An 11,495-nucleotide genomic window follows, 5' to 3' on the forward strand; every position below is an offset into this window, starting at 1 on the left:
TACTGTTCATGAGGTTTGTACTAGGATTTTTTTTTTTTGCCTGAGGTCAACAGAAGTTTATTCATGTGATAAACTTTTTATACGGGTACAAAAGTAGGTCAACTTTATATCCAAAAAAGTTTCAGGAGTTTTTGACTTATATGTAAGTAATGAAAAAAAAAAAAATCCTTATCGGGTGCACCAACACCCAGGTGCATCAAGCTATTTACCCTAAGATAATAGATGTTACTTGGATTTGATATGTACATCTATTATTAATGTATTTTTTTATAAAGATACATTTATTTCACCCCAAAATTTACCTTGACTTGACCATATAATTATAAGATGTATAAGTAATACATATCAACAACGTACTAGCGCAAATATGCCTAGAACCTTGCATCGTCAAGGTGGAGTGCAATGCCTTGTGTAAAGGGTGTGAACACTATTTTTCTGCATTCACAACATATAATTGTGTCACTGGAATATGATGGTTCTTTAGATGTCTCTAAACAAATTTGAGGGATGTAAATATTCCTTTTGTATGTTTGAAACTCATGCCATCTAAAGTTAAAGTAGAACTGCAGAGCCATGGCCATTTTGGAAAAAATATATTATTCTGCATTTTTCTTCATCTAAAAAATAACATGTGTCTTAGTGTAAGCTGATACTCATACCTGATAGCATCAATGAGAGCAAGATTTTTCCTGAAATCTTTCACGGCCATGATTATGACAATAACTGCATAGAAAGAAAAGTATAGTATTTCACATGGCTTCATAAATCAGACATACAAGTTTCGATTTTAAACTGTGTAGTACGATAACTGACCGAACTTGAGCCGCCCGAACAGGTCATTTGAGAACCCCTGTCTCTGGACGTGAGACCCTAAGACGCTTAGCCTGTAGAATGCGTAACCCAATACAACGTCTAGAAATGTTGAGGGGTCTAGCTTCCAGAGTTGATAGCAACCGATGCATGCAACAAGCACACCTGAAGAAGGAAAAAATAAATTCCTAAATTTTGGGATGAGACGATAACGACCAACAATTGAATGAGATTAGAGCAGCAAACCATTTTGTATATATCAACTAAAGTTATGTACTAATGATACTGGTAATGACTAATGATACAGAGGTAGTATGAACATCCCCTCCCCTCAATCTTCATTCGCACCCCCTTGCGCACATTCTATCTGTTATAATGCCCATCACTATCGAACTCCTTCCACCTTCTTACCTTACCATCACCAGTTAGGCCGCCTCCCTCTTTCCCCTCGCCTTTTCCTTGATCTTCTATATACCGATTGTCCTCTTCCCCCTTCTCCCTACATCCGATGGCAAGGGAACTAGCAAGCATTTGAATTCATTCCCTACGTTTCATATATGAAGCTTATTGGATGGAGTAAATGGAACAAACAATGAAGGTATACAAGACATCAATGAGAAAGCAAAAAATCACATTGCCGAAAAGAATGGATAATTTGTGGCTCACTTATTTCCTTGGCTTGTTTGGTTTTGTGTGTATCTGCGCAAGTTGCCTAGGAGCAGTATCCCGAGATTCTCCTTGGACCCAAACAAGGGTGCACCCCAAACTTCTCCACGAAATTATTCCACACCGCAATCGTGTGACCTGGTAGCAGTACCTCCAGATCCAACCCAAGCTATTTTTTGCTATATTAGGTTGGATCAATCGTGTAAGAGAACATTATTAGCTGGTTGGTCCGTGTTTAATTTGCATTCTAAATTTTGTCCAAAGTGAAGTGAATCTCTTGAGCTTTTTATGTTTGTTTTCGGGTAGGATGATTGCACAATTCGAATATTGGACACCGTTGTGAATAATGAGTGTATATGTGTTATGTATTTTATGCCCACTTGTACTTACTCAATTATACATTGACACTGTGTTTTATTGTAATTTTGCTCTTTATGATGTTCTTTCAATTCAGGCTCACTTCTGAAGTCAATTAGTGATATATAACGGCATTATCTTTTAATCAGGGCACAACTTAAATTCAGGGGCATCATATAAAGATTTCAGTTAGCGATCATCCATCCACTCTGACATTTTTCTTCATCTAAAAAATAACAAGCTAGGCCAGGCAAACCTACATGTCAACAAGAAGTGACCCAAAATGCCCACGCCTCCCGCTGTGGCATCTCACCGCACCCAATTCCTTTCCTACTACTGCTTTTGTTCTCCAATCTATATATTAAAGCCCGTTCAAGATTAAAGTCCAATAATCCCCATTCTTCACGTATGGGAGCATCGGCCGAGATCACCTCCACTCTTATTTTGTGTATTGTTTGTAAATGCAGCATTTGTACTATGCCCTCCTTGAGGATGCATCTCATTTTCTTGTTCGGCCTTGTTTGCTGTGCCCGTAGCGTAGACCCCTTTCTCTTCTCTTGTTTACCCATGTATTACCTCTGTTTCGAAATATAAGTCGTTCGGAGAGTTCAGTTTACACTCCCCCAACGACTTATATTTCGAAAGGCAGAGAGTTTATCTTTTTGTGGACCTCCGTTCGCACGGTTTGGTTGTATGGTTGTTGTTGCTTTATCTATAAAACCAGTGTGGAGTCTTTTTGGGTAAGCAACTCCGTGGCAGATGTCCTAGCTAGAGGTGGTTGCAAGTTGCAACCCACCAGCGCTTGTGTCACCAGATTCTATTTCGCTGCTTCTGCTGAACGATTGGCAATGTTTGAATCAAGCTGCTTTTACTGTATAAAAAACCGATCAAGCTATACATACCGAATGGCATGTCGATGTGGTACGACGGTCTTGAGAGAGCGGATGTCGCCGAAGTTGTCGACGAGCGTGCGGCACGCGTCGGCGGCCGCGGCCTTGAGCGCAGCCACCGCCTCCCTGGACTCGCGCACGAACCTGCGGTGGGTTTCCACGATGCCCTCCTCCACGTACTTGGGAGGGTCCTCGTCCCCCCACGGCCACCAGTAAGATTTCGTGTCAGCGCCACCGGCGGCGGCGGTGTCCACGTTGCGGCGCGGGGTGCAGAGCTGCAATCGACGGCACAAGTTAGTCACCGCAACGAGCGAGACGTGCAGGCATATGAACGGTGCAGGGCGACCGACTGATCGATCGACGGCGCTCACCAGCGACACGCGACGCGCCGTGCGTGCCGGCGCGAGGGGCGTTCGGGCGGCCGCGACGACGCGCGCGCGGAGGGGGGAAGAAGAGGCTGGGGCAAGAGGTCGCACGGCGCTCGCCCTAGGAAGCAAGGCCGGCGGCGTCATGACGCCCGAGCTCGAACGATCGATGCAAAGCCGGATCAGGGCTTAGACTTCGTAACCAACCAAGCGCATGCCCCCGTGCTTATTCAGGATATCGACCGGCTACGAGATCGCTTACAGCAACTCTAGTAGACCCCGCAAAAAAACCCGACCCGTAAAATAACTGCCAAAATGCGGGTCAACATGAAAAATCTCGCCCGAACAGACCCCGCAAACTCGACCGGTCTGTAAAAAAATTTGAGGGGCGTGGCAAAACCTCGGCCCCAACCCACGAATACGCGGGTTTCCACCTCGCTCCTACGGTGCCCCGTATCGCAGTGAAGCGGTTGGCGGGAGGGACATTTCAACCCGCGCCATTTCCCCACCTCCTTCCGCCGCCGCCCGCCGTTGGTTCCGCCCGTCCGCCGCTGGTGATTCCAGCCAAATCTGCGGGCGGAACCGCGCTGCGAGGGCGTCCCCCACCCTCCACCATCGATACGCTGCACCGCCCCCCCGATCCGGCGAGAAGAGCCGCCCCTCGTCATTGTCGCCGCCGGGGATCGACCGCCCTTGAGCCGCTCCTCGTCGCCGCCCGGGATCACCCGCCCCACGAGCCGCCGGTTTGTTTGTGCTTCGTGTCGAGCGCTCCGCATAGTTGGTTGACGTGGCGTGCGCTTCTCGTCCATGTAGATGGAATTGAGCCCGTGCGAGAAGTTTTTGCTCTCTGATTCGTTCGATTCAGACGACTCGGATGTTGAGACGATGCTCTCAAACTTTCGGCAGCAGACATTGGTGATGGCTCTTGCCGTGAAGGAGACGAAGACGAGGTCCGAAAGAGGCGGCGAGGATCGACCGTCGGGCGTCTTTGCATTCCTCAGAATCGTCATCTCAGGAACGATATGTTGATGCAAGACTACTTCGCGGAGAATCCAACATATCGACCACACCTCTTCCGGAGAAGGTACCGAATGCGCCGATCCCTCTTTGTGAAAATTGTTCAAGCTTGTGAGGCAAATTGTCAATATTTTACTCAAAGGAGAAATGTTGCGGGCTTGAAGGGATTTAGTGCATATCAAAAAATCTCGGCAGCTATGCGGGTGATTGCATACGGCGTTCCGGCTGACTATGCCGATGAGTACCTTCGCATTGGTGAAGATACCACAATTGAGTCAGTGCGTAGATTTGCCAAAGTGATCATCCGTGTCTTTGGTCCTGAATATCTTCGGGCACCCAACGAGGATGACACAAAGAAATTGATGGCATCTAATAAGAGAAGAGGTTGGCCTAGCATGCGAGGTAGCATTGATTGTATGCATTGGACTTGGAAAAATTGCCCGGAGGCATGGCAGGGAATGTATTGTGGCAAGTCTCGTGATGCAACAGTTGTGCTAGAGGCCATAGCATTCAAGGATTTGTGGATTTGGCATTGCTTCTTTGGTATGCCGGGCACTCTCAATAATATCAATGTGTTGCAGCGGTCTCAGTTGTTTGCTAGGCTTGCTAGTGGTGATGCTCCTACTTACAACTACACTATCAATGGGCATGAATACACAAAAGGATACTATCTTGCAGATGGTATATACCCTCCTTGGTGCACATTTGTCAAGAGCATCAAAGAACTCAAAACTAAAAAATAATGTTTCGCAAAGGTGCAAGAGGTAGCCCAAAAAGACATTAAAAGAGCATTCGGGGTTTTGCAATCTAGGTTTGCCATTGTTCGTAGTCCTGCTCATTTTTGGGACAAGCGGGCCATGAAAAACATCATGACATGTTGTGTTATCCTTCACAATATGATTCTCGAAGATGAAAAAGGCATGAACTTGGAGTTCTTCTACGACAATGTGGGTATCCGTGCCAAACCAGTTAAGAGACCCTAACCGCATTAGAGTTTTTTTTCCAAACATACAAGGAGATTGAAAATGCAAACACCCACTTTCAGCTTCAGGAGGATCTCATTGAGCACCATTGGCAAACGGTTGGACAGTAACAAACTCATTTTTCCAGTCATGTGTATTTGTATTTGTATTCGGGACAAGTTTTGTATTTCATTATTTGTGTTTGTATTCGGTGATTTGAATAATTATTTGTAATGTGGATGATTGTTGTATTGTGTTGGCATTGATAATTATGGCGTGGTATTGATATTTGCAGACCAGCGGGATACGGGATGCAACGGCGCAAGAGCAGACCCCGCAAAGCCGACCCGTAAAAAAGTATATTCCACGAATATCCTTTTATATGGGTCCGTCTGGGGGGTTTGCCTCTGCGGCCGTCCGCGCCGGCCCGCAAAGCCGTTTTCTGTGAACTGCAAACACGTTTTGCGGGCCGGCGGATGCGGGGTCTGCTAGAGTTGCTCTTAGGTTTGGCTTATTATGTTGAGTTTGGTCAACCTTCGCTCCTCTCGTCCCAAGAAATTAAACTTAGGTTTGGCTTATTATGTTGGGTTTGGCCAGCCTTCGCTCCTCTCGTCCCAAGAAATTAAACTTAGGTTTGGCTTATTATGTTGGGTTTGGCCAGCCTTCGCTCCTCTCGTCCCAAGAAATCAAATATACCAAACTCATCTCAAATGAACCACAAACAAATTGTTCATCAATCAATAAAATTAAATTATTACACAAATTTTTCATCACACATACAATTTTTTGTTTATAAACTCCTCGGGGGTGGCTAATCTTGGAATGACGATTTCTCATACGATGCAAATAGTGACACCACTCGTGCCGCAAGCCATCACCAATGTATCGACCCAAATGAAAAGGCAAAAAGAGTTACCTCATCGGCATACTATCGATCACTTGGTAGCCATGGCTCTCGGCTGCGGCTGCGATGGACGGACACGTCAGACGAGGAGACGGAGGGCTGATCAGAGATGTGCTACGACCCATCGAACGAGGACGAGCCATCGCATTCAATGCCGATGCATTTTTCTTCTTATTCTTTGACGCCCTCCTTTCAGTGCCTTCATCGCCTCCATTGGATTTCTCGCATGCTTTCCGCTGGCCAACGAAAGGGAAGGTCGACGAGCCATCATCGCGGTCTTGTTGCGGCCTTGCCACCGGCCTTTGCTATCACATTGAGTCTATAGGAAAGCCAATACTATTAAAAGGGGATGAGGTGTTGCTTAATGGCTTGCTTGCTCAAAACGCTTAGTGATATGCTCCAAAGCCCTCAACCACTTTCTCATATCCACATATGTCCCAAACCAAAAGTCAAACTCGGCCCCACCGATTTGATCCATCCGGCGCCACCGAGTTCATTTGACATAGCCACTGCGAGAAACCCTAGTCACTTCGGCCTCACCGATAGGGATCTCGGTCTCACCGAGATGGGGTTGCAAACTCTCTGTTTCCCTTCGTAACATTTTGGTCTAACCGAGATGAGCGATCAGTCCCACCGAGTCTGCAATGCAAACTCTCTATTTCCTTTTCGTAATGCTTTGGTCCCACCGAGATGAGCGAATCAGTCCCACCGAGTTTGCCTGACCAACTCTCTGGTTAGCTTATTACCAAAGTTGGTCCAACCGAGTTTGTGTAATAGGTCAAACCGAGATTACATTATGCCCTAACCCTAATGATATCGGTCCCACCGGGTTGACATGTCGGTCCCACCAAAATTGCCTAACGGTCACATTATGTGCTAAATCGGTTCGACTGAGTTTTCTGATTCGGTCCCACCGATTTGGTATATTGTGTGTAATGGTTAGATTTTTTGTGGAGGCTATATATACCCCTCCACCCTCTCCTCATTCATGAGGGAAGCCATCAGCACGTGCCTACACTTCCACTACTCATTTTCTGAGAGAGAACCACCTACTCATGTGTTGAGGCCAAGATTTTCCAATCCAACCATATGAATCTTGATCTCTAGCCTTCCCCAAGTTGCTTTCCACTCAAATCATCTTTTCACCAAATCCAATCCTATGAGAGTGTGTTGAGTGTTGGGGAGACTAGCATTTGAAGCACAAGAGAAAGGAGTTCATCATCAACACACCATCTATTACCTTTTGGAGAGTGGTGTCTCCTAGATTGGTTAGGTGTCACTTGGGAGCCTCTGACAAGATTATGGAGTTGAACCAAGGAGTTTGTAAGGGCAAGGAGATCGCCTACTTCATGAAGATCTACCCTAGTGAGGCAAGTCCTTCGTGGGCGATGGACATGGTGGGATAGACATGGTGGACCCTTCATGGGTGGAGCCCTTCGTGGACTCGCGTAGCCGTTACCCTTCGCGGGTTGAAGTCTCCATCAAAGTGGATGTACGATAGCACCACCTATCGGAACCACGCCAGAAACATTCATGTCTCCAATTGCGTTTGCACACTCCAATCCCATCCCTTTACATTCTTGCAAGTTGCATGCTTTACTTTCCGTTGCTCATATACTCTTTGCATGCTTGCATGAATTGTGTTAAGATTGCTTGACTTGTGCTAAGTTGATAAAATCTGCCAAGAACTAAAATTGGGAAAAGGTTAAGTTTTTATTTGGTCAAGTAGTCTAATCACCCCCTCTAGACATACTTTCGATCCTACAATTGGTATCAGAGCTTTGGTCTCCATTTGCCTTAATTTCCATAGCTTTTGGTGATCATAGCCTTGGTTTCACAACCTAGGAGAGTATGGCGTCTAGCGAGGGAAATTATCACCATAGAGGACCTTACTTTGATGGTACTAATTCTGCTAGTTGGAAGCATAAGATGAAAATGCATATTCTTGGGCATAACCCCGCCGTTTGGGATATTGTGTGTATTGGCTTGCAAGGTGAATTCTTTGATGGGAGAGAACCGAACCATGAAGCTACCGCAGGAGAATTGAAGATGCTGCAATACAACGCTCAAGCTTGTGATATCCTCTTCAATGGATTGTGCCCTGAAGAATTTAACAAAAGCAGCCGCCTTGAGAATGCAAAGGAAATTTGGGATACTTTGATTGATATGCATGAAGGTACCGACTCCGTCAAGGAATCCAAATTGGATGTGCTTCAAAGTCAACTTGACAAGTTCAAAATGAAGGATGGTGAAGGTGTCACTGAAATGTACTCTAGGCTTGCTCTCATCACAAATGAGATTGCCCGCTTAGGAAGTGAAGAGATGACCGATGAATTCATCATCAAGAAGATCCTAAGAGCCTTGGATGGAAAATATGATACCGTGTGCACATTGATCCAAATGATGCCCAATTACAAAGATCTCAAGCCAACGGAAGTCATTGGAAATTATTGCTCATGAGATGTCACTCAAGGATAAGGAAGAGCTTCACAACAAGTCAAGTGGTGCTTACAAAGCCTCATGTGATGCTCCTACGTCATCAAGTGAGAAATATACCTTCAATGAGGAATTGAGCTTAATGGTGAAAAACTTCAACAAGTTCTACAAGAGTAGAACCAAGGAAAGAAGCTCCAAGTCAAGGTCCTACAATGACAAAAGATCTTCGAGTCATGAACATAATTGCTACAATTGTGGAAGACCCGGACACTACTCCAATGAGTGCACGACTCCTTACAAAAGGAGAGAAGATTCACCTAAAAGAAGAAGTAGAAGAGAAGAATCACCACCAAGAGAGAGAAGGAGTAGAGATGATCGTTATGAACGAAGAACCTCCCGGAGAAGCAATGATTCAGAAAGGAAGGACAAATCATCAAAGAACTACACAAAGCGAAGACATCAAGCTCATGTTGGTGAATGGGTATCCGGCTCTGTCTCCGACCATCACTCCGACTCCGAATATACTCAAGATGAAGGTGTTTCCGGTCTAGCACTTGTGTCAACCAACTCCTACGACATATTTGACTCACCAAATGAAGGAATTGGAAGATGCTTCATGGCTAAAGGCCCAAAGGTATCACACCCCGAGTATGTTGATTTCAATAGTGATGAAGATGACTTGTTAGGTGATGATGATTTACTTGTTGACAACTCTAGTGATGAATACTATGATGAAACGTCAACTAATCATGCTAATCAAGATAAAATGAATGACGATGATAAGGAGAAGATTGAGCGTCTAACTAAAGGACTAAACACTCTTAAGTTAGCTCATGAAACTACTTTGGAAGATCATCGAGAACTTTTAAAGACTCATGAGAAGTTACGCTTTGAAAAGCTCAAACTTGAGCAAGAACATGAGTTTTTAAAGGCAATCAATGATGATCTTCGCAAGAAAAGTTCTTCTTACATTGCCAAGCATTTACTCTTATCTACTTACACGCCACAAGTAAAGTCTAGCAACAAGAGTAAGAAAGATTCTTCTTCTAGTAGTAACAATAATCATGCTAAATCCAATGTTGTTGCTTCTAGTAGTTCTCTTGATTCCACTAATGATTCTCTTAGCCAAGTCACACTTGAGCAAGAAAATAGCTTATTGAAGGTTATTATAGAGAAAGGTGTCTACAAGAGCCTTGCCAGAAGTAAGCAATTTGAGGAAATTGTACGCAAGCAAGGAAGGCACTGATACGTCTCCAACGTATCTATAATTTATGAAGCATTCATGCTATTTTATTATCTGTTTTGAATGATTACGGGCTTTATTATACACTTTTATATTACTTTTGGGACTAACCTATTAACCATAGGCCCAACCCATATTGCTATTTTATTGCCTGTTTCAGTATTTCGAAGAAAAGGAATATCAAACGGAGTCCAAACGGAATGAAACCTTCGGGAGCATGATTTTTGCAACGAACATGATCCGGGAGACTTGGAGTACAAGCCGGGGAAGCTTCGAGGAGGCCAGGAGATAGGAGGGCGCGCCCACCCCCCTGGGCGCACCCCCTGTCTCGTGGGCCCCTCGTGGCTCCCCCGATCGACTTCTTTCGCCTATATATTCCCATATACCCTAAAACCATCGAATACGACAATAGATCGGGAGTTCAGCCGCCGCAAGCCTCTGTAGGCACCAAAAACCTCTCGGGAGCCCGTTTCGGCACCTTGCCAGAGGGGGGATCCATCACCGATGGCCATATTCATCATTCCGACGCTCTCCATGACGAGGAGGGAGTAGTTCACCCTCGGGGCTGAGGGTATGTACCAATAGCTATGTGTTTGATCTCTCTCTCTCTCTCTCGTGTTCTATCTATGGCACGATCTTGATGTATCGCGAGCTTTGTTATTATAGTTGGATCTTATGATGTTTCTCCCCCTCTACTCTCTTGTAATGGATTGAGTTTTCCCTTTGAAGTTATCTTATCGGATTGAGTCTTTAAGGATTTGAGAACACTTGATGTATGTCTTGCCGTGTTTATCTGTGGTGACAATGGGATATCATGTGATCCACTTGATGTATGTTTTGGTGATCAACTTGTGGGTTCTGTCCATGAACCTATGCATAGGGGTTGGCACACATTTTCGTCTTGACTCTCCGGTAGAAACTTTGGGGCACTCTTTGAAGTACTTTGTGTTGGTTGGATAGATGAATTTGAGATTGTGTGATGCATATCGTATAATCATGCCCATGGATACTTGAGGTGACAATGGAGTATCTAGGTGACATTAGGGTTTTGGTTGATTTGTGTCTTAAGGTGTTATTCTAGTACGAACTCTTGAATAGATCGATCCGAAAGAATAACTTTGAGGTGGTTTCATACCCTACCATAATCTCTTCGTTTGTTCTCCGCTATTAGTGGCTTTAGAGTGACTCTTTGTTGCATGTTGAGGGATTGTTATATGATCTATCTATGTTATTATTGTTGAGAGAACTTGCACTAGTGAAAGTATGAACCCTATGCCTTGTTTCCTAGCATTGCAATACCGTTTACGCTCACTTTTATCATTAATTACCTTGCTGTTTTTATATTTTCAGATTACAAAAACCTTTATCTACTATCCATATTGCACTTGTATCACTATCTCTTCGCCGAACTAGTGCACCTATACAATTTACCATTGTATTGGGTGTGTTGGGGACACAAGAGACTCTTTGTTATTTGGTTGCAGGGTTGCTTGAGAGAGACCATCTTCATCCTACACCTCCCACGGATTGATAAACCTTAGGTCATCCACTTGAGAGAAATTTGCTACTGTCCTACAAACCTGTGCACTTGCAGGGCCAACAACGTCTATAAGAAGAAGGTTGTGTAGTAGACATCAAGCTCTTTTCTGGCGCCGTTGCCGAGGAGGTGAGTGCTTGAAGGTATATCTTTAGGTCTTGCAATCGAATATTTTTGTTTCTTGTTTTATCACTAGTCTAGTTTATAAAAGAAAATTACAAAAAAAGGAATTGAGTTTGTCTCATACGCTTTGTCTTTTTAATATCTTTCGTGAGTATGATGAAAAGGAAAATTGTGCTCAAGTGCTA

At 44.5% G+C, this 11,495-nt stretch overlaps 1 long non-coding RNA gene across 1 annotated transcript in view; it reads right to left on the bottom strand.

The window, feature by feature from the left end:
* The window catches only part of LOC119305794, a 4,134-nt gene extending 3,168 nt beyond the window's left edge, over nt 1-966 (bottom strand). Inside the window, exons 1-2 of the long non-coding RNA XR_005148774.1 lie at nt 814-966; nt 660-723 (exon numbers count right to left, since the gene is read on the bottom strand). This is a non-coding gene — a long non-coding RNA (uncharacterized LOC119305794). The remainder of the gene's footprint in view (nt 1-659; nt 724-813) is intronic.
* Between the last annotated feature and the right edge of the window lie 10,529 nt (nt 967-11,495).

The sequence above is a fragment of the Triticum dicoccoides genome, chromosome 5B (genome assembly GCF_002162155.2).
Source record: "Triticum dicoccoides isolate Atlit2015 ecotype Zavitan chromosome 5B, WEW_v2.0, whole genome shotgun sequence".
Classification (NCBI taxonomy): Eukaryota; Viridiplantae; Streptophyta; class Magnoliopsida; order Poales; family Poaceae; genus Triticum; species Triticum dicoccoides.